Source organism: Protopterus annectens, chromosome 2.part0 (genome assembly GCF_019279795.1).
Source record: "Protopterus annectens isolate FY-2018-M chromosome 2.part0, PAN1.0, whole genome shotgun sequence".
In the NCBI taxonomy this organism is placed as follows: domain Eukaryota; kingdom Metazoa; phylum Chordata; order Ceratodontiformes; family Protopteridae; genus Protopterus; species Protopterus annectens.
Genome location: NC_056728.1, coordinates 1352069691 through 1352094323, shown reverse-complemented (window position 1 = coordinate 1352094323; position 24633 = coordinate 1352069691).

Genomic DNA, 24633 nt, shown 5'->3' with positions numbered 1-24633 from the left:
CTGCCTTCAGCAAAAGAATAGATTGAAAGTTCCATTTCTAAGATTCATATTGTCTAGGGGATGGTTCTTCTTAATGTTTTATTTTTTAATAATGCACCTTCAACATATCACTATTTCAACAAAGCCCCGAAGGTTTCAGAAACTTTTATCCCAGTACTTATGGAATGTTCTGTTTCCAAAAATGTTAATTACCAGATATAACAAGAGGATTAAACATACCAAATTCCACTTTCTATGCATTTTGCAACAGACAAGAAACAAATTCTTAGTCCCAACTGATACCCAGGATCCATATGGCTGAGCTGGAGGAACTATGAAATGATATACAATAAAGTGTGGCAGGGTTGGCAACAGAGTATGTGACCACAGGAGAACTTGAAAGGTGGCTTGAATGATATAGAACATAGAATGTGGTCGAGTCAATGGAACCTGGCATGTTAACCAGAATCTGGGACTCTAAAAGATAAAGAAATAAAGAATTTGGGACTGAATTTTCCATGTAGATAAAGAACCACTGCATTGGACTTCACAACTAAAAAGTGGTATCCTGTTTTAGATACTTATTTATATATTTCTAATCATCAAGGGGGCAGTTTCAAGGACTTTCTGAAATATGTGTCTAGGAGTCAGGCCCAGAAATTGAAAAGCTGGCAGTACCTTCAACTTCATCCTTTTATTTGTACAAGTAGTTATTTAAAGGCAGGGTTTCTGCAGGATACACATTATTAGTAATTTGTTGCAGTTTATGTGAGCAAAAGAATCAATTATTCAAAGATACTCAGGGTCTTTGGAAACTACTTTTGGGATATAGATTTGAGGAAAAAAACAGGAGCATGCTCAGCTGTTTTGGAAAAATACAGGGAAGATCTTTCATCCTTCATTACTCACTTCAAACCTTTACTGACATGACAGAATGCCCCCTATTAACCTGAAGAAACAGAAGTGGAGGAGGGAGAACAACTGTTGGAGATGCCATCAAGGTTTAGCAGACTCCTTATACATGGACTGATCATGACCCTTCATTAAACCATGGTGGGAAATGGTTTATAGAGCAGTTGCATGGGTTATACAACACATTGTGTTCCCATTGTCATATGTTGCTTTCTGGCTTTAAGGTATTCCAGTGGTCCATTTTCTCTTGGCACCAGAGGTGATACTTAGTGAACATTTTTTCTTGCACCAGAGGTGACACTGGCTGAGGATACAAAATAATCTATACCCATTATCTTACCCATTATCTTACATTTCTGGAAATTGATTACTAATGCTTTTGTAAAATGTTACATACTTATGTTTACAAAGCTAAAGGACAAATAATGTTTGCTATCTTGTTGGAATGAAATGATGAGTACTGGGTTATGATTTTATACTTTTCAGATAACATAAATTAACATCTTTTGCAAGGACAGTTCACGTTAGAGTTTCACCCCCCACCCCGTACCACCTTACTACTACTTGACAACCCTAACCCTGATCCTAATCCTAACTCTGCACCTTACCTTTCAAAAAAACTTTCTGTAACATGCTACTAATCTACACAGCTTGGATACACACACACACACACACACACACACACACACACACACACACACACACACACACACACACACACACACACACACATGGACATGGACACACACATTAGACTACAGCTTTGCCCTCACTTAACCCTACCCTAACCCACCTACACTCATATAAAACACTCCTAAGCCCTAATGCCAAAACCCTCAGAATATTTAAAAGTTTTTGTCAATACTTTCTGAAATCTGCACGTACCTTACTAGCAAGCATTTGATGTTCAATTCATGTGAAATCTAAAAATTTAGATGAGCAGAACAAAGTGACCACATTTCACAGTCATTCACTCCATTGATCAGCAGCCAATTTGATGGAGTGAATGGTACCCATCTAAATATACCAAGGCTGAGATGATTCAGTCTTAGGGGTAAGGTTCCACACCCTCAGGAAAGTAAGGCCACAATTTACCACTTAACATAGATTTAGATAAACTAATGTGTTTAATCGAATCTCAAACAAACTGGACTCAATGAAATGAATGCATCCTCTGTATACCCTATAAATGTCAAAACAGTGCTGCAGTGAATGACATTATCAGTTTCTATCAACCCTCATCAGTTTCTACATCCTGTGATATGAAAAAACAATTAAATTCAGATAATCTGTTGCTTGTCATAAAGACAAACAATCTCTCTTTCTTTTGGTATATTTTTGGAGCTTATAATTATCGTTGCTTATCTTCATACACATACATCCCTAAATATGTGCAGCACCACCCCATCCTTTTGTTATAATCGCAAATGAAGTCTACATCCCATATTATACATATACTTATCAACAAGAAATATGCAATTTGCTGATAGGCATAATCGAAAGTTGTTATGCATCCATGTATTTTAATTATTCTGTATTTAATTTGTATTTACAATTTCAGTATTAAATCAAATGCAGTCGTACAAATGTGCAAGAGTATGTTTTGTCTCACCTTTTATTTGTTATTTCAATGGACAAGGATATCAAAGTGAAGTCAGGTCTATACAGCATTTAGCCTGGAATATGAGGGGTATATTTTGTTTGCAGCTGATGTAACTTTCTTAGCCTCAATTAACTGTAACTTTCAGTGTGCAACAAGCGCTTGCCATTGGGTGTAAAAGTGGATAAAATAAATATCAGCACCTCAAAATCAGATGCCATTGTTTGGCCCTAGAAAGGATTGATTGCCTTTTGCAGGTGAGAGAGGAGAAGCTGCCTCAAATGTCGGAATTCAAGCATCCTGTTCAAGACTGAAGGGTGGAGAAGTCCAGGACAGTGATGAACCAGACTCTACTAGTGAACCAAGAACCATGTCACAGTATAAATCCCTTACTTACTGGTCATTATATGTCCCATCTTCAACTGTATGTGAGCTTTTGGCAGTAAACAAAAGGACAGATCACAGACACAAGCTGCAGAAATGAGGTTACTTCACGTTAGCTGGGCTCACTCTCCATCATACAATGAGGACTTTGACAATCCAAGAACATTCAGAGTATAAATCACTTCTCTGAGTTAAAAGAAGATGGTTGATGTAGTTAGATCAGCTTATGAAGATGTCTCTTTAGTACTTCCTAGGATAGAGAAGTCTGGTCTTCCTCGTTTAGCTTTCTACCACCATGAGACTCACATTGAAAAAACAGGTGAATGAATTAATGGAGTTACATTGTTGGACAACATGATATTTCCAGATTTATAGTGTTCTAATCTAAATTGCAACTAAATTAACAGATGATGAAATGCCCCCCTCCCCCACCAATTACCCCATTTATGTCTTTCTTTTACACGTTATGCAATTTACTCTGGCTGGTTTTCTGACTGAAAAATATGCCACTTTCATCTTTATTAATGCTGTACTATTACGTTTCCTTCTTGCAGCAGTTTAAGTTTCATGTTGATTTATGCAACATAAAACCATCCACTGGTAGCTGTAATGTATGTTTCATATATGTAACCTTCTTTTGTGTTTCCTATAATGTTTTCCATTTTAATGTACTTTTGTTTCATTTCATCTTATGCCACTATGCTCAAAGGCATTTATATTGCATATTTCTTACTCATCAGTTAATTCAGATTTATATTTTACATAATCTAGTTTCTTTCCCTTGCTTTTTTAACTTATACAATGTCCAAGAATCAGAAATCAGTTATTATTGTTTTTATTTCTTTCTTCTACCTCCTTAACTTACTCTCCTCATGTTTTGCTACCCATTTGGATCATTATGGATTCTCTTCCCCTTCATATCTACTTCACTTGCTCAGTTCAGCTTTCTTGCCTGTAGTTCTGTTCCTCTTTGCTATCAGTGGGCATTTACTATACATATGCCTTTTTCTTTATCAAGATATCTCATTAATGTTTATGCTCCTTTTTTGTAGTCATATTTTCAAAATCTTAAATATAGGGCTTGTCCTGTGTACTATATGTAATAAAAAAATCTCAAAAGGTAGAGGAAGCAGGAGGAGTACAATGTCCGAGAAACACCAAGTTGATTTCCAAAAAACACCAAGTTTATTTAACGCTGATACCACTTCACATACGTTTTCGTCAGATAGAAAGAACTTCATCAGAATGCTCACATCAACTAACTACAACCCTAATCTACTCATACTAATTAAAAACTGACCAGTCACACACTAATTGAATAAATATTACATCACAACATAATCAGAGGTCACCTGGTCCATACTAAATAGCAAAAATTAGCAAAAATATCTAAAACATTCATAATAAAAACCCAATGTAAAAATGTAATAATTAATAAAATTTAAATAACATTAAAATAAATAACATTTAAATAACATTTACATTTTAAAACATGTTAAAATATACATATATATATATATATATATATATATATATATATACATATATATATAAAAGATATATAAATATAACATTTGATAAGACAATATAATCCCTTCAACTTTGCAGCCGTTAGCTTAAGAAATGGTGCTAAAGAAAGGTATTCATTTAAGCCTGGGGGTTTAGCTGCTTCCAAAGTAATTTGCCAAAATAATTCCCTGTACTCTAGGGTGGTTTCCCAGGTACCCCCTCTAGTATCAACCATAACCACTTCTAAAACAAAAAAGGTATAAGATACTTGTGGGCAAACCAGCGAATGTTTGTATAAAGCGTTGCTCACATTAGCTTTTCTATTTTCATACATATGTTCATATATACGCTTCTTAAGTTTGTTTGGTTTTGCCCACATAGATACCACTACAGATCTTACATGTAGCCAGATACACTAAACCATTCATATTACAATTACTAAAACATTGACTGTGAATATATTTATTCCTACTAGGAATATATACACAGTTAGAATCAACAATAAAATTGCATTGAGCACAAGAGCCGCATTTAAAAGTACCTTTCCTTTTATTGTTAGCTAAATTCAGGGGCTTATATTCTTCAAATAAGTCTTTCAAATTTCTACCCCTTTTATATGTAACTTTAATGGGCTCCTTTTTAATACCACCCAAATCGGTGAAGGAGCAAAATCTATCCCATTCCTTACTGACCACTCCCACAATAGCCTTAGAGTCCACATTATAATTCAATATTAGGGCTCTGGAATAATCTATATGTTCATTGTCAACCAATTGTTGACCCATAGTTTCTGAGCCTTTACCCAATAAGGGGTAGTACCTTGAATGACAAAGACTTTTGACATACCCACGTGTTTCCTTTAGTATTTGTCCAGGGTAGCCCCTTTGTAAAAAAAAGCCCTTCAATAAAATCACATTCTACCTCAAAATCTTCATCTACCGGTCATCTTACTAGCCCATATAAGTTGGCCCTTAAATATATTCTTTTTTTGTATAAATGGATGGGCGCTAGAAAAATGTAGGTATGAGTTACAAAAAGTGTTCTTACGAAACACTTGCGACTTAATACCCCTAGGGGTTTTCAAAAGACATGCATCTAAAAAATCCAACCTATCATAACTAATATTACTCATAAAATGCAAAAAGGTGGTAGTAGTTTGTATATATTCTAAAAATTCACCCAAAACCTCTTCAAAATGAGTCCAAAATATACAAATATCATCCAAACACCTTTGATAATGTGACCAACACTTAGAAAATCTGGAATTGAACATGAAATTTTTCTCCCACCATGCCAAAATAATATTGGCATTACTATACGTAATATATAACATGTAATATATATATATATATATATATATATATATATATATATATATATATATATATATATATATGGGTCTACTATGGTTGATTGAAAACTCACTTGATTGAAAATTAAATTACTAGGACCATTTCACTGAAATCTCACTTCACTGAAAACTCCCTTGACTGAAACTCATTTTGTTGAAAATCATAAATGGCCTTTTCCCCACTATAATGCAACCCTGGAGTTAGTAGGGGTGTGGGGTGCGAAGCCCCCCGCCACATATCTTGGTTATATATTCTTTTTTGGAAACAGTTATTTATTGAACTTGTAAGTATCACTGTGAATAGTTTAAAATGTTTATAATATGTGGGGGGGCTACGCTCCCCACACCCCCCCAATGTGGGGGACTGTGCCCTCCACACCCCCCTTACTTTATATACTAACTCCAGGGTTGCACTACAGTGGGGGAAAAGGCCATTTATGACTTTCAACGAAATGAGTTTCAAAGAAATGAGTTTTCAGTGAAGTGAGCTTTCAAAGAAATGGTCCTAGTAATTTCATTTTCAATCAAGTGAGTTTTCAATCAACCATAGTAGACCTATATATATATATATATATATATATATATATATATATATATATATATATATACATATATATATTATGATCTCTATCTATATTTTATCTATCTGTACATAATATATATATATATATATATATATATATATATTTACTATATATATATATATATATATTATGATCTCTATCTATATTTTATCTATCTGTACATAAATATATATATATATATATATATATATATATATTCACTATATATCTATATATATATATATATATATATATATATATATATATATATATATATATATATATATATATATATATATATATATATATATATATATATATGGATCTACTTCTAAAGCTCAAATTTCAAAACTTTGAACTTCAAATGGCCAAGACCAGAAGACTGAAGTTTTGACCATAATGTTAAATTTCAGATGACTGAGATCATGAATGTGACCATTCAACTACGAAAGGGATTTTGTGTGTGTGTGTGTGTGTGTGTGTGTGTGTGTGTGTGTGTGTGTGTGTGTGTGTGTGTGTGTGTGTATGTCTATGGAGCTACTGAAGTTAGTTTAAACTTAAATACATCAACACTAAAAACACCATCTGCCAAAGGTCAAGAAATAAAAAGCAATAAAATCTTAAGGTGCATGCTCTGTAGCATAACCTGAGAACATGCAAAACAAAACTGATGATTTTCATGTCCCCTGCTAATTATAATATACTAACTCTGATATTATAAAATCTGCAGGGAAGGGGCATATTCCCCTGCCCTGTGGATTGTCGATCTCGAACATCTGTTGACCATCTGTTTTGTCGATGTAAAGGCACATGACTAAAATTACCTTAGAGGTATTTCTGGGGATCAGTTCCAGCTTTTTTCAGTGGAAGATGTCTTTAGCAGAGTGAGTTGCTGTCCAGCAAAGAGAAGTCAGATGAAGGCTGTTATACTTGTCAAATTTTCCTTGCATTTGGTGGAAGCTGTTGAGAGTCTCCCTATCTGTCAAACTGTTACTATTTGTGCTGTGACAGTACTAAAAGGAAATACCTGTGAGCCTTTGACATTATAGGCTACCTTGAGAGGGAGTGTATATATTCCTTTTAATGTGTTTGTGTTACAAGTTCTTCTTTGGTGTCATAGATTCATAGATATTCCAAGACCACTGACTATTTTGACCATTCTTGCCTTGACAGTACCTTAACACAAGCTGCATCTTCTTTCTCCAGAAGGACCATGCCAGCCAAGCTGGAGTAAATTTGTGGATACCCACCCAGTCATCTCGTTTATATTTATAGCAAGAAAATAAATCACAATGTTTAACATGTAGAAGTTTATTCCAGAGATTTAGGAGGCCCTGGGTTTTAACCCCCTACTATGTTTTACTTATCTGCTGATGAAAACTTAGGTCCCTGGTTCTGGTATTGCTGGAGATACTGGATTTGCAGAGAAACATGAGGTGTAGGACAACTGGGTCTCTAATGGTACAGTAAACAAGAAAGGGATTTTCCTTCAAAAGTTATTACGACACTGAATAAAAGGGCAGATCTTCCAGGTTATCTTGATAGCTGAAGGATTATAAACCTGTGATCTTTTGTTTAGCAACCTTTGGAGTTGTTTTAATTGTTTAACTGTTTAGTTAATTTGATTTCCATTAGGTTCATAGGTTCATAGGTTCATACTAGGCTATCTGCCCTAGGGCATTTATAAGCCTAGCCAGAGTGTGTGTGACTTTCACCACCCCTTAGGATGAGAATACTATACCCATTAGTTTGCTGTGCCTCTGTCCAGCAGTGATACAGAGATGATTCCCGGGGTAAACCTACGATCTCCCATCCACTCGTCAAGATTTCTCTTGAACAGAGTCAGTGAGGGGCTCTGCCTCACATGGACTGGGATTCTGTTCCATAGTGTAGGGAGTCTCTGGGTGATGAATCTGTCCCTCCAGCACGTCCTATTTATATCCGTGTTGAGGTTTAAGTCTCTTGCTCTCGTGGCTCTGGTGGATTTGGATTTTTTGAGGTGGAGCATGGCTTTTAATGATTTTGATAGTGAGTGTAGTTTTCATGTAGCTCTTGATACCACCTTCTGGAATGTGTGCATTTTTTAGTGCTCTAAACAGTGTCCAGACTTTATAAATTCCAATTTGGATCTTCTACAAAAAAAAAAATCAAATATCACTGGTACCTAATAAGCAAAACATGAATTCCTATTTTCTAAATGTTTTCCTACATATATTAATATCTGAAAATTGATTTTGGCTTCATATATCTATATATATATATATATATATATATATATATATATATTTAAACCTAAATTTAACCGCACTCAAAAAAAATTTGAACGAAGAGAAGAAATTTTAACTAAGAAATGAACTTTGTGACAATAAAAGCATTCAGAAAATAGTAAATCACACCAACAACTCTTGTAGAACTTTAGCGCTTTTGTCTTATTTATTATCAAGACTTCTTCAGAAAGACATGTTTCATAAGTATGAGCAACCATTTTCACTTCCTTTAAATACATTAGTTCTAGCAGGTCATTTAAATTAAAAACAGTTCCTTTCCAATAGTAAAGTGTGAACAAGTAGGGTGCTGTGTGCATTTTCATTAACATTACAATTGCAGTTACATAAGGTAAATTGGTCAGACAGTAATAGCCTTGTGGTGCCGTGTGCATACTAGAAGGGATCGTGTGCAAAAAGGGATTGTGTGCAAAAAAGGGATTGTGTGCAAAAGCAAAAAAAAAAAAAATAAAAATATGGGGGATCCAGGAAGGATGAGAGTCATGCTGTGATGATTCTAATACAAACATGTTACTTTTGAGTCTTTGCCTCCAAAGGGAAGTAAAGAAGGGAACGGAGGAAGGTGGAGGAGTCAGGTAGAGAGTCCTACTATGCTTTGGTATCAGTGTGTTTGTAGAAAAATGTGTGGGTATGCCACCTGATGGGGGAGTGGGAGGAATGCGGTGTGGACTTGAGGGGAGGCTGTTAGGGGGCCGCCCATGATAAGGAGAGCATATGAATAACAGAGTGTCCCAGAAGACTGTCAGTGCTGATGGTACCACCAGTGGGCTGGTTTGGATGGTATCACCCCTTGAATGGCTGCGTGAAAAGTGAGACCGAGGGGGAGTTGGTGGGGTCAGCGGGGGCTAGCGGGGTGACTGGGAGCATGTGTGTAGGGGGTATGGGGGAGTCAAAAGTCAGAGAGAGAGGAAACACATTATATTCACTTGCACAGTTGTAAATCCATAAACACATTAAATCCACTTGCACAATTCTTCAAACACTATCACATTTCAATCTCTGTACCATTTAAGTGCACATTTAATGTTCAGTGTCTCGTTGAGACCTGGATAGACATCAGCTCTCAGTTCTATCTGCCATTTTAATTCCCGGACTTGCAGGAATGTGTCCATGTCCCCTACAAATTCTATTATTTTTTCCAGCGCTGTGAATTTGAATCCTGTGAAGTTTGGGCAAATAGCACTGTGTTTAGCCAAGGCATTCAAACTGTCCTGTTTGTGTATTGCTGCAGTGTGTTCTTTAGTATGGCTGCTCAGCTTCCGGTTCATTTTGCTGATATAGAAATTCCCACAGTGTTCACAGAAAGCACAGTAGACTACATTTTTTGTGTTGCAGTCATAGTGGTCATGTAGACTGACAGTTTTGTTGCAGTGCGGGAAGGTGACGTTGTTGTCTTTTCGTATGTGTACACAGGCGACACTTGCTGCAGTCAGACATTCCAGGTTCTGTCGATATTTCGCTCTGTGGGGATGGGCTTTTATTCCTCTCGAATGCACCACCAAAAGTAGAGGTTCGTTTGAAACAGAGGTTCGGGGATGTCCCGAGTAACTTTGTCAGACCTTTTTCTCCTCCCAAGATATCCCAGTTGTTGGTGAGGACCCCTCTGATTCCAAACATATCTGTGGAAATTGGAAGGGGGAAACCTGACACCCAGTCCTTTTTGTTCGGTCCGTTCTGTGCCCTTGCTGTGAATCCCTTTTCCAGGATTGGTGGGTACCTGGAGTGTCTGTGCTCTATGATCTCTTGGAGCAGGTTGTCCACTAGATACTCTGGGCATTTTCTTTCTAAGAACATGTTTCTGAGGTAAAAACCTTCCTTGATGAAAACCTCGTCCCTAAAAATGAGTCTGGATAACCGGATGAATTGTCCTTTTACAATATTCTTTTTCATGAAATGGGGATGCTGGCTGCTGAACTCTAGATAGTTATTCTGGAAAGTGGGCTTGCGGTAGATGTTGGAGTCAGACTGTCCACTTTCTGGGTCTATAGTGATGTGGATATCCAGGAACTGAGTGGTAGTTCCAGTATGTCCTACTGTGAGGGTCAGGAAGTCCAGACTCTGGAAAAGGGTTTCCAGAAAATTGCTCAGAGAAAGTCTGTCCCCCTTCCAGACAAAAAAGATGTCATCAATATAATGCCTGTACATTATGGTGTTGTTGAACACGGGCAGTGATTCAACCTTATCCATTTCCCAGGCACTGAGGACTAAATTTGCATGTGCCGGGGCCATTTTGGACCGCATGGCTACCCCTTTCTGTTGGTGGTAAATCTTCCCGTTGAATTGAAAGAAGTTATTTCTTAATACTGCTTCTGTTAACCTGCATACAGTATTAATCTTAGTCCCGCTTAGGTTGGCGTGCCTGTTCACGTACTGTCTGGTGGGGGTCAATCCTTTGGCATGGGGGATGTTTGTGTAGAGTGCTTCTACATCTAGGGTGACCAGTAAATATTTCCCTCCATCCAGCTTTAGTTTGGAGATGTCATTTAGAAAAGCCCAGGAGTACTTGGTGTAGTATTTGCTGTTCTGTACAATGGGGTTAAGGATGTGGTCCACGTATTGTGAAATCTTTTCTGTTTTTGTCCTTCGGTTTGATACCACATGGCAGAAAGGTGGATTTTCAGGGTTCTTGGGAACCTTGGGGGTATGCAGGTTAACAGAAGCAGTATTAAGAAATAACTTCTTTCAATTCAACGGGAAGATTTACCACCAAAAGAAAGGCGTAGCAATGGGGTCTAAAATGGCCCCGGCATACGCCAATTTGGTTCTCAGTGCATGGGAAATAGATAAGGTTGAATAACTGCCCGGGTTCAACAACACCATAATGTACAGGCGTTATATTAATGACGTCTTTTTTGTCTGGAAGGGGGACAGACTTTCTTTGAGCAATTTTCTGGAAACCCTTTTCCAGAGTCTGGACTTCCTGACCCTCACAGTAGGACATATCGGAACTACCCCTCACTTCCTGGATATCCGCCTCACTATAGACCCAGAAAGTGGACAGTTTGACTCCAACATCTACCGCAAGCCCACTTTCTGGAATAACTATCTAGAGTTCAGCAGCCAGCATCCCCATTTCATGAAAAAGAATATTGTAAAAGGGCAATTCATCCGGTTATCCAGACTCATTTTTAGGTTTTCATCAAGGAAGGTTTTTACCTCAGAAACTTGTTCTTAGAAAAAAAATACCCAAAGTATCTAGTAGACAACCTGTTCCAAGAGATCATACAGCACAGACACTCCAGGTACCCACCAATCCTGGAAAAGGGATTCACAGCAAGGGCACAGAACGGACCGAACAAAAAGGACTAGGTGTCAAGTTTCCCCCTTCCAATTTCCACAGATATGTTTGGAATCAGAGGGGTCCTCACCAACAACTGGGAAATCTTGGGAGGAGAAAAAGGTCTGACAAAGTTACTTGGGACATCCCCGAACTTCTGTTTCAAATGAACCTCTTCTTTTGGTGGTGCATTCGAGAGGAATAAAAGCCCATCCCCACAAAGCGAAGTATCAACAGAACCTGTAATGTCTGACTGCGGCAAGTGTGTCGCCTGTGTACACATACGAAAAGACAACAACGTCACCTTCCCGCACTGCAACAGAACTGTCAGTCTACATGACCACTATGACTGCAACACAAAAAATGTAGTCTACTGTGCTTTCTTCGAACACTGTGGGAATTTCTATATCGGCAAAACAAACCGGAAGCTGAGCATCCATATTAAAGAACACACTGCAGCAATACACAAACAGGACAGTTTGAATGCCTTGGCTAAACACAGTGCTATTTGCCCAAACTTCACAGGATTCAAATTCACAGCGCTGGAAAAAATAACAGAATTTGTAGGGGACATGGACATATTCCTGCAAGTCCAGGAATTAAAATGGCAGATAGAACTGAGAGCTGATGTCTATCCAGGTCTCAACGAGACACTGAACATTAAATGTGCACTTAAATGGTACAGAGATTGAAATGTGATAGTGTTTGAAGAATTGTGCAAGTGGATTTAATGTGTTTATGGATTTACAACTGTGCAAGTGAATATAATGTGTTTCCTCTCTCTCTGACTTTTGACTCCCCCATACCCCCTACACACATGCTCCCAGTCACCAGGCTAGCCCCTGCTGACACCACCATCTGCCCCCCTGGTCTCACTTTTTACGCAGCCATTCAAGGGGTGATACCATCCAAACCAGCCCACGGGTGGTACCATCAGCACTGACAGTCTTCTGGGACACTCTGTTATTCATATGCTCTCCTTATCATGGGCGGCCCCCTAACAGCCCCCCCTCAAGTCCACACCGCATTCCTCCCACTCCCCCATCAGGTGGCATACCCACACATTTCTCTACAAATACACTGATACCAAAGCATAGTAGGACTCTCTACCTGACTCCTCCACCTTCCTCCGTTCCCTTCTTTACTTCCCTTTGGAGGCAAAGACTCATAAGTAACATGTTTGTATTAGAATCATCACAGCATGACTCTCATCCTTCCTGGTTCCCCCATATTTTTAGTTTTTTTTTTTTTTTGCTTTTGCACACAATCCCTTTTTTGCACACAATCCCTTTTTGCACACAATCCCTTCTAGTATGCACACGGCACCACAAGGCTATTACTGTCTGACCAATTTACCTTATGTAACTGCAATTGTGATGTTAATGAAAATGCACACAGCACCCTACTTGTTCACACTTTACTATTGGAAAGGAACTGTTGTTAATTTAAATGGCCTGCTAGAACTAATGTATTTAAAGGAAGTGAAAATGGTTGCTCATACTTATGAAACATGTCTTTCTGAAGAAGTCTTGATAATAAATAAGACGAAAGCGCTAAAGTTCTACAAGAGTTGTTGGTGTGATTTACTATTTTTTGAATGCTTTTATTGTCACAAAGTTCATTTCTTATGTATATATATATATATATATATATATATATATATATATATATATATATATGTGTGTGTGTGTGTATATATATATATATATATATATATATATATATATATATATATATATATAGTATCATTTACGGAATATTGTGAGAGAAACTGGCATCTTACATACCAACATTATCAATTATTGTTCAACAGCCTGGCAGCTACTAAGTTTTCCTCATTCTAACAAATACATTTTAATTTTATTTAATTTTGCACTTCTTTGTTTGCTAGTTTCTTTTCTTGTTCATTTGTTTGTTTGTTTATCTTTATAAATGGGTTATCCCTGCTGGGTGCAATCCTGTTTTGATGGGGCTTGAAGAGAAAAGCTCCACACAAGTAGAAAGGGGCATGTACAAAATTAGCACTGCATTACCTCGGGTATGCTCAGGACCATGGTGAAGGCTCATCCTGTCCTAGGCATAGAATATATATTATTCTGTAAAAAAATATATATTCATATTTAAAAGTCCACTGCTATGTTGAATGGGGGCAGATTTATTAATTAGTGGTGACACTTTAGAACATTCAGGATTGTCTTGCGGCAGTACCACTTTAGAATGTTCAGGATTGTCTTATGGCAGTACCACTTTAGAATGTTCAGGATTGTCTTGTGGCTGCACCACTTTAGAACATTCAGGGTTGTCTTGTGGCAGTATGGCACAGTGGGCTAGCACTGTGTCTTATAGTCCGCTACAGAAAATTTAAATATTAGTAACTGTTTCAAAGTGCATGGTAGTTAGATCTGTTATGGTAGTGTCAAGTCTGGATAATACAGGGAATGAAGCAAAACATTCAGAAAAATGTTCAGTCACTGTAGGTGATGGCTACCCCTGCTGCACACTCTCCTCTACTGGTGGAGGCTACAGCTGGCAGAGTTGGGAGAAAATGGGTCAACAGGGTAACTAGCAGGAACGATATCTCAGTGGGTTGCACCTCGGGAATTGTAATCTTTTGCAAGCAGTGAAAGAAACTTAATCATTTCAATTCAACAAGGCTGTTAGAATTTAATTGTGGAGAAAGCATTTAACACATATGTGAAGATGAATACAGATAATAGAAAATTAACAACAGTTACATTCTCACATGGAATATAGATAGTTTCTTTAGTAGAGTACAATGTAATCATTTCAAATGATTCTTCTGACACTGACACTTCACTTGCAACACACTTTCACAGTTCACTATTCTAAAGCAGTACTCATTTGCAGTAGCAATGTAACAAATGAGTTTGTTTTATCAGGGGTAGGGCAGGTGTGGCACTAAAAGTGACCTGATATCAAGGAGTAAGAGAGTACTGGGATTACAAAGCATAAATTGTTATTTTTGAGTGGCATTGCTCTGAGCCTTACTGTACTTGATAAGTCTGAAATATTACACATCACTAAGAAATAGAATCTGATCACTATATGTGGCAAGCAGCTACCCTTAACCCCCAAAATCAGTTCCTCGCTGTATTTTAATATTTTCATTTCAAAACGTAGAAGGTCTCTGTCACATACATATTATGCCTGCTACTGTCTCAACCAACACCAAATAACATGGCTGTCAGCTGCTTCAACCAACACCAAATAACATGACTGTCAGCTGCTTCAAGCAACACCAGATTAAATCTGTAGCTTTAATACATTATATTAATCCTGCAGTATATAGGAAATATCAAGTTAATTAATGATAACAATAGATATAAATCTTAATATGCTGTTCTGTTGTAACTCATGCATAATTAATGCAATTTAGAGAATGGCCTTACTGTACATCAGTACCTTCATTGGGGAACGACCGATGTTCTTCACTTTTCACTGTTGCAGTCATCACACTTGGGTTATTTGTCTGCAGGCAGCCCTCAGTCGGCCCGAATACCAGAGACTTAGTATTTCTGCATCAGATGCTGTCACTCCAGGACTGATGTCAGGTCGTCAGGGGTATAATAACAGGCAGCCAATGCCATTACATCAGTCTTTCTTGCCGAGGAGCCCAAAGCAGAAGCAGTTCGCGAGTGCCGGTTGACCGCTACCTGAATTTTCCTTTACGAATTGAATAATCCTGAAGTGTTCTAACGCTAAGTACCCCACTGGGGGATCCTTTTTTCTTCCTCTAACCAATGTCAGAAAAAGTTAACAATTGTCGTGCCTGTGGAAAGCAAATACCTCACAGAGATTTTCATTTTTACTGCATCACCTGTTTAGGCTCAGACCACGATGTACCTTGCTGTCAGTTTTGTGCCTTGTTTAATGCCCGAACCACTCATCATCAGGATCCATTTGTCACTAAATTCTTTCACTCTCGATCTCCGTATTCTGAAATGGCTTTGGTAAGCCATCCGACTACCAATATTCTGAAAAACCGTAAGGATAAAGACAGAGACAGACTGCATAGGTCCAAAACTGCTGACGATGCTTCCGTTAAGCTAGTTGCCAGTCTGCCGGTACTCAGTGAGGTGCCTTTACAGCCCCTGATGCCCTCTTCAATGGGTTTGCAGGCCTCTACCGAGACCTATTCAGAGTCTGGTATGCCACGAGACTCTTCTTCGGCTATGGAACCTGCAGATGTCTCTACCTTGGATGGGTCCGGAGCCGCTGAGCAGGCACTGGCTTCTGAGGCAGTTTTTCACTCAACTGATGTTCGACTCAAACCGACAACTTCTTTTTTAACCAAAACTACCGAGTTTCTTAGGCCCAGAGTATGCACTATGCCTAGAAAACCGACGACCAAAGCGCATGCACCTGCTCCCATGCCACATAAACAAATGCTTAGAATGGCTGAAGACCTTATTACATTGATTAGGGGAAGTCAGCCTTCCCCTGCTAAGAGACAAAGAGTTCAGTCTCCTTCAGCTTCTACAGACCAGGAGTCCAATGACTCTGAGGTTTCGGATTATGAAGACATGCCCTTATCTGCTTATGATGATTCAGATGCAGAGGAATCCATTCCTTCTGCCTCCCCCACAGAGGATTTTTCTTTTGGTGAAACCTTACATACCTTAAGAGAGCATTTCCACTGGGAATGCCAAGACTACCCTCAGTCCAAAAAGAGACTCAGAGAATTTCTAGAGTTGCCTCAGCACAGACCTTTAGCAATACCCCCTGTCCTGGATGTTGTGGATGATGTTTTTATGGAATCCAGTCAAACTCCTGACACTTTACCTCCTGCCCCTAGGAAACCAGACAGGTACTACAGAGTACCCAACTCTCACAAATTCCTTTTCAAGAATCCTACTGCTGACCCAGAGGTCATTTCCCAGGGGCCTAAAGGTATCAAGGTTACTACAGCCAAAAATCTCACCCCTTCGGACAGGGATTCCAGAGCTTTGGACAGATAGGGTAAGAAGGTATATACCTCTGCAACTCTTGCTATTAGGGCATTGAATTGGCAGTTTCACATGCTGAAGTACCGGCAACATATTATGGAACTTATTAAACAAAAAGTGGCAACCTTTTCTGACTGTGCAGAGAATAAAGAATTCCAGGAGCTTATGCACTCTGCAAGCCAAGTCAGCAAGCATACTTTGCAGTGTGGCTTTGACACCCTAGAAGCATCTTGCTGGGCAGGAGTCACTGGCTCTGTACTGAGAAGACATGCTTGGCTGAAGGAGCAGACCTTGCTAGACCATGTCAAATTAAAGTTACTAGACACTCCTTTGAATAATGACTGTTTGTTTGGCACCAAAGCAAAAAAGGTTTTTAAAAAGATGGAAGAAAAAGCTAGGTCTATGCAGATTTTTTGCGTCCTTTCCAGCCCCCTCCAGGCCTTCTCATACTAGACCCAGGGGAAACAGACCACCCAGACTACAGTCTCAGGGTATGCAGAGATCTAAGCAATGGAGTGCCCCCACCCCTAAAGCAGGGAGTGGTAAGCCTCCACCTTACGGAAAAAGTTCACAATTACTTATTTACTCCACTTCCCAGCCCTGCCCAATTGCTTGTGCCCCTAGGAGGAAAACTTGCCCTTCATGCAAAAAACTGGATGTCCATCGCTCAGGACCAGTGGGTCCTCAGCATTGTATCTCCGGGGTACAAATTCTATTTCCATTCACTGCCAACCCCAAGAGGGTTCCCAGATCTTCCTCCAAACCAGTGGGCAGAGGCTTAAAACCAAGTACTTTCCTTCCTCAATATCAGAGCTATTCAGCCAGTTCCTATAGAACAGAGGGGTCAAGGATTCTATTTCAGACTCTTCCTGGTACCCAGGAAAGAGGGATCCTGGTGCACAATCCTGGATCTTTCAATTCTCAACACCTTCCTGGTGGTACCAAAATGCTTACCCTGCAACAACTTCTTCCCATGCTAGTCAAGGATGCCAGGTTAGTCACCCTAGACTTAAAAGAAGCCTATCTACACATCCCCATAAGGGAGTCAAGCAGGAAGTATCTATGTTTCAGGGTAGGATCTATGCATTATCAGTTCTCTGCACTTCCCTTTGGCTTATCTACTGTGCCCAGAGAATTCACAAAATGCCTAGCTCCAGCCATTGCATACTGCAGGCAGAGAAATATCCAAATTTACCCGTACTTGGATGACTCCCTGATTCAAGCAGATAATCAGGAATTGCTGCTGCAGCATCTGACATTTGTGAAAAACCTTCTCACTTCCTTGGAGTACACCATCAATGAAAAGACATCAAAACTGGTACCCAGTCAAAAGATTGTATTCCTGGGAGAAAGCTTGGACACAGCTTCCCAGTTGGAATTCCTCACTTCAGAAAAACAAGTCTATCTGACAGACTACTTAAAAAAATGTCCACCAGAACCCAGCTATCTGCAAGAAAAATACTGCAAGCCCTAGGGTTCATGATCACATGTATACTGCTAATTCCAAATGCAAGACTGCATATAAGGAAATTTCAATGGCACTTAAAAAGTCTTTGGTGCTAACATTCTCAGGACCTAGAAACAATCATTCCTATCATACCCTGTCTAAGGACAGAGTTTCTTTGGTGGGCAGAAAGATGCAACCACAACAAGGGACTGCCTTTTACTCAACCCCTCGCCATCCAGACCCTAACCACAGATGCATCAGACTATGCCTGGGGGGCACACATGGACGGCAAATGTATTCAGGGCCACTGAATCCCAAGTCAAATTCATCTGCACATCAACCAAAAACAGATGGTAGCTGTACAGAATGCACTGACAGCTTTCAGATCCCTACTCCTCCCAGGACAACTGCTAAAAAAACAGACAACACCACAGTTATGTGGTACATCAACAAGCAGGAGGGAACCCAATCCTACCCACTCTGCGGGTTAGCCATGGCCCTGTGGAACACAGCCTTTGACATTCAATTCCATCTGCAAGCTCAATTCCTGCCAGGCAAACAAAACTCACCGGCAGATGACTTAAGCAGAAATCTCCTAGACCCCCATGAGTGGCAATTGGAGCCCAGCACCTTCAAGCTTTTGATTCAGAGATGGGGGACACCAGAGGTGGATCTCTTTGCCTCCCCCTACAACCACCAGCTCAACAAATTCTGTACCAGGACTCCTCAAAACAGAGCCAGGAAAGTGAATGCCCTATCTTTTCAGTGGGTGATTCTCTCAATCTATGCCTTTCCCCCTCTGCCCCTTCTTTCAAGAGTATTACTCAAGATAAAACAAGACAGACCAAGGACAATCCTGATTGCCCCGGATTGGCCACATCAGCACTGGTACCCACTCCTGCGCAGCCTGTCACCAGTGCCACCCTGGAACCTACCCCAGACACCAACCCTTCCCCCTCAGCAGGAGGGACAGATTTTGCACCCACAACTGCAAACCCTAAATCTTGTAGCCTGCCTTATTTCTTGAATTCTCGCCCAGCAAACCTAAGCAAGCAGGTGCTGGACTTCATTCTTGAAGCCAGAAGTCCCAGTACAAGAAAATCCTATGCTGATCAGTGGAAAAGGTTCTGCTCATGGATTCAGTCTAAAGGAGAGGACACAACACTGCCATCCCTGCCTCTAATCCTGGATTACTTAGCAGATCTACTCTACCAGGACCTGCCCTTCTCCTCCATTAAGATACATGCCTCAGCCATTTCTGCTCATTACAACACTGAGCCACTTCTCTTCTCGCACACTCTTATCAAACAGTTCCTGAGAGGGGCAAACAGTTTAAGGCCACCAAGGAGAGCACCCACCCCTGCTTGGGTCCTTAGCTTTGTACTGGAAAAGCTCATGCTACCCCCCCCCCTTTGAACCTGCTGCATCAGCAGAGTTAAAATTCCTATCTTGGAAAACAGCCTTGCTTCTAGCCATCACTTCAGCTAGAAGAGTGTCTGAGCTACAAGCACTGATGGCTGTGGAACCCTTCATTATCTTCCATGCCGACAGGGTTTCCCTCAGGACTAACCCTTCATTTATGCCTAAAGTGGTGTCCAGTATGGCTCTCAACCAATCCATCCATTTGTCAACCTGTTTCCCTAATCCTCTGCATCCATTTCTGCTACAAGAACCATGGGAAACCAACCCCTCAGGGGGTCAGAACACATTCCACGAGGGCAACATCTACCTCTACAACATTTCTCAGCATTACCACCTGCCTATCTTTACCAAATCCAGGGCAGGATTTGCTACAGCAGTCTTGCAGGGCCTACTAGGTAGCCCTAACTCTTCTTGACTGCCTCCACCCTTCTTCAGCTTTGGGAATCTACCCAAGTGTGATGACTGCAACAGTGAAATATGAAGAACATAGTACAGTTGTGTACACATCACAAATGTAGATGTTCGAGTGTATTCACTGTTGCAGTCCTGGTTTCCCTCCCTCCAGCTACCTGTTTTCTTCTTTCTCTCTCTCTCCTCTCTATGGCTACTACTCACTCCTTCTGGGGTATTGGTATTGGTATTTACGTTTTACTGCTGGTGTTTTCCCCACCATAGCTTAGCTCCCTATTTGGGAGGCTCCTGACATCTGGGGCAAGAAAAACTGATGTAATAGCATTGGCTGCCTGTTTTTATATCCCTGATGACCTGACGTCAGTCCTGGAACGACAGCATTTGAAGCAGAAATGCTAAGTCTCTGGTATATGGGCCGACTGAGGACTGCCTGCAGGCAGATAACCCAAGTGTGATGACTGCAACAGTGAATACATTGGAACATCTACATTTATGCTGTGTACACAACTGTACAAGTAATGCCTGCTGAAGAACGAGACCACCACTTCACGGCAGCATATCAAGCTGCTGTGGAGCTCAGATTGAGAAAATGGAATGTCCACCATTATTTTACGCTCACTAAGCAGCACTTCTGCTGTTTTGTGAGTGTAAAATATATATTAAAAAGAAAAAAATGAAAAATGAAACTGTGTGTGTGTGTGTGTGTGTGTGTGTGTGTGTGTGTGTGTGTGTGTGTGTGTGTGTGTGTATGTCTTTGTGTGCGAGTGTATGCATGCATGTCAGTGAGGTGAAAGCAAGTGAACCATTACATTACACTCGTTAAGTAGCACTTCTGCTGTTTAGAGTGTAAAACAAAAAAATAGAAAAAAATTAAATTAAAGCGTACATGAGTGTATGTGTATGAGAGTAAGAGAGAGAGAGAGAGAGAGATCACTCCAGTGAATCAGAAAAGTGTGTGTGTGCTCATGTTTCTCTTTGCATGTGAGTGAATGTGTTCATGAAAGCTGAGAGAGACTGTGTGTGTGTGTGTGTGTGTGTGTGTGTGTGTGTGTGTGTGTGTGTGTGTGTGTGTGTGTGTGTGTGTGTGTGTGTGTGAGACAGATAGAGAGAGAGTATGAGTGAAGTGTGAAAGCGGTCGAATGATCTCTGGTAGCATGTTTAAGAGAGAGTGAGAGAATGATCCCTGGCAGCAGCAACAATTTTTACGTACATCTTCATCTCTTAGTCACACCAGCCAAGCTCATAGTGCAAGAAATCTAGACAAAGTCTGACATAATTGGGGGGGGATGCTAAGAAAGAGGAACACATTTTAAATATTGCTGTTATAAACTTTGATTGAAAGGTGCTAGAAGAACTGGATTTTTGTTGTTAGCATATATTTTCTGAAGGATATGAAATCTGAAACTCAAATGCATGGCATTATCTAAAAGAAATAAAACTTTGAAACTCAAATGCATGTCATTATTTAACAACTTCTGTCTCCAATGACTGGCAATAAACCAAACCTCTTAGGAGTAAGGGACGAAAAATATAAATTAAATACCTGGATTTTTTAAGTGTTAAATTTTGGATGGAAAATGCTTCCTCCAACACAATTAAAATATATTACAGCAAGTATGAAACATTAGGCGGAGGAACTATTTTACATCAAAAATACATTAAAAAAATAAAATAGTGCTAAAAAAATACATAAGTAAGTGAAACACAACAACTTTACAGATAGCCCATTCTCAAAGCAAAATAATTCCCTCCATGGTGTTTGTTAATGTGTAATTAATGCCCTTCCAGGGGTGTACAGGCCCTCTGCCTGTGGCATCGGGCCTCACAACACCCCTGGGCAGGCATTAATTACACATTAGCACACACTCCATCGGGCATTATTGCTTGCTTATTTTGCATCTATTATTTTTTTTAGGTTGTAACTTATTTTGGATGAATCGGCTCCAGATATGACATGCATGTGAGAAGGCTACCACCCCTTCAATCCCCCATATCCTTTTGCAGTATTTTAATATTTTCATTTTAAAAAGAAGTAGATTGAGTTGCCCTACCTCCTTTACTGCATTTTAAAACTTTAATTTACAAAAATAGCAAGGGTTTGAGTGGTGATAGCCCCTCACATACACATCATACACGTCATTTCTACCAATGCCGCTTAAACAAATGCCAGATTAAATGAATGGCAGATGCTTCGTGCAATACCTTTGGATTTTTGAATTGTGAAATTTCTGTTTTTGGTGATTTGTTCTTACAGATTAGAGCTGAAATATTAGAACTCTTTCAGTGTACACGTGTACTGTTGAAGATTTTTCTATGAAGGATGTGATTCAAGAAATATATTTACTGTACTTACATTCATACAGTATTTACTGCACTTAAATTCATATAGGTCCACTGCTGTAAAGGCAGCCTATTAATAACTGTTTAGCTTAGAACAAAAGCAAAGTGAAGTGTTGAAGGGCAAAATTAAGCTTTTATTACATGGCTTAATTTCTGACATTTATATCGACTTTCTAATCCGTAAGGGAAATTTTATTGAACCACGGTTGCTGCAGAGTGAAATTAAGCCTACAGGACTCTTTACTGACTCTTTATTGGCTTTATTACATGACTACATTTCTTACATTTATATTGCTTTTCTTACTTTTATAAAATGCAATAGCATATTGAAACACAATACTGAAATGTAAAAGGTTGCTTAATTTCAAATTTGCATAACTATCAGTCATGCCATTAACATACGTCAGTCAACATATGTCATGTCAGCGCAATTTTTGGTGCGGGATACTGCTAGCAATCTGCACCATGGTCTTTAGAGAACTATGGTAACTAGTAAACACATAGGATATGCAGTTCACAATTCACCATTATTCTCAGTCTGTTTCCTTTTGTTTCTCATATCTAAGTTCTGATTTTTCAAAATATGTCATCTGAAATAAGTCTATTTCATTTATCAAGATTTTGTATATCGTGTCTTAGGCAGACACAGGGGGAACATGCAGGGTTTGTGCAGACAGTGGCCAAAGATCAAGAATGAACTCCGAACCCTGGAGCTAAAAGGCAAAGAACAGAACTACTAAGCTTTCATGAGTTCTCATTAATTACATCATTATTTAATATCTTTGTTTTTATGCTGTCTGTAAGTAAATGACAAAGCTCATATTTTGGGTATGGAGGTAATGAATGCCTTATTTTCTTATATGTGATTCAACTGTACACCAAGGGTGTCTGTAAGTGCTATGTCTTGGACTTTTATCAGAATGTGCTTTTAATGATGGCATGCACCTTTTGTCATAATGGGCCTGAAAACTGTCTTTAAACAACCAATGTAACATGTTAGTAGTCAATTTTTATTTATGTATTTGTTTAGTTACATTTTAGAGGTTTTCTGGAAAATAATTTTTTTCTTATGTGGACCATATTGCATCATAGTATGTCAGGGTCTTGTCACTGTGATGACCTTTTGGCTGCCTATATTGCCTTTGCCAAGCTCTCTCTCTCTTTATATAAATATATATGTACAGTCCGGCCATGTAGATATCTATCTCCATTTTAAATTACAAATTAGCGTTCACGAGATAGGACTGCCAAAACTTGATTAACGCAATTTATTTCAACACAAAAAAGAGCGTTTTCGCTTCTGTCCCTGCAGAAGCTTCATCAGAATACACTGAAAAAGCGCCAACTTTTCAAATTTAAAACAACATTAGTGACATGAACTGATGTCACTTCCTCCCATTCATCCATATTAAAATTGTTAACCCTATAAAGGGATAGCAGTAAGCTTTATAAAAAAGCCTATAACAACCAGCTAATCAATCTAAAGACTTGTACGTATCTAACCATCATAAAAGACATCATAAAACACAATAATAAAACGAAAATTAAACCACATAGAATGAAAAATTCATAAAATAAAAGTTTAACTTTCAATAAAACTATTACTGTTGAAGTTAATACCAACAATTAAATGTTAGTGTAAGTCATACAATGACATTGTTTTTCACTAAAAGGTTTTAACAGTTACTATGTCAATAATAGGTTTTAACAAATACTGTGTCAATAATTCAAGTAAGTAGTACCCAAAAATCTAAAAACCAACTCACTTTAGCAAAATTAATAGGGGTATTAGCCATTCAATTAAATAAGGCCACTAAACCTTCTTGTGTCACCTTAAATAACTTTTGTATTTCAACACCGAGGAGATGTTACAATTCTCGTTCAAACCGGGAGCTGAAAAGGCATCCAGTAGTATTTGCCATTCAAGTTCCCGTGTTTCTAGAATTAATGATTGAGGTCCACCTCTAATATCCACTGGAATGTGGTCAATAGCCATAAAGTGAAAACTGTGTCCCGCTTGACTCAGTATATGTTTAGATAAAGCGTTCTCGCTTTTTTTGTTTTTTATAGCGTAAATATGTTGGTATATACGGTCGCGAAACCTGCGATCCGTCTTCCCAATATAGTACGCAGGACAACAGTCACAAATGGCTACATAAACTATAGATCTTGTGTTACAGTTTACT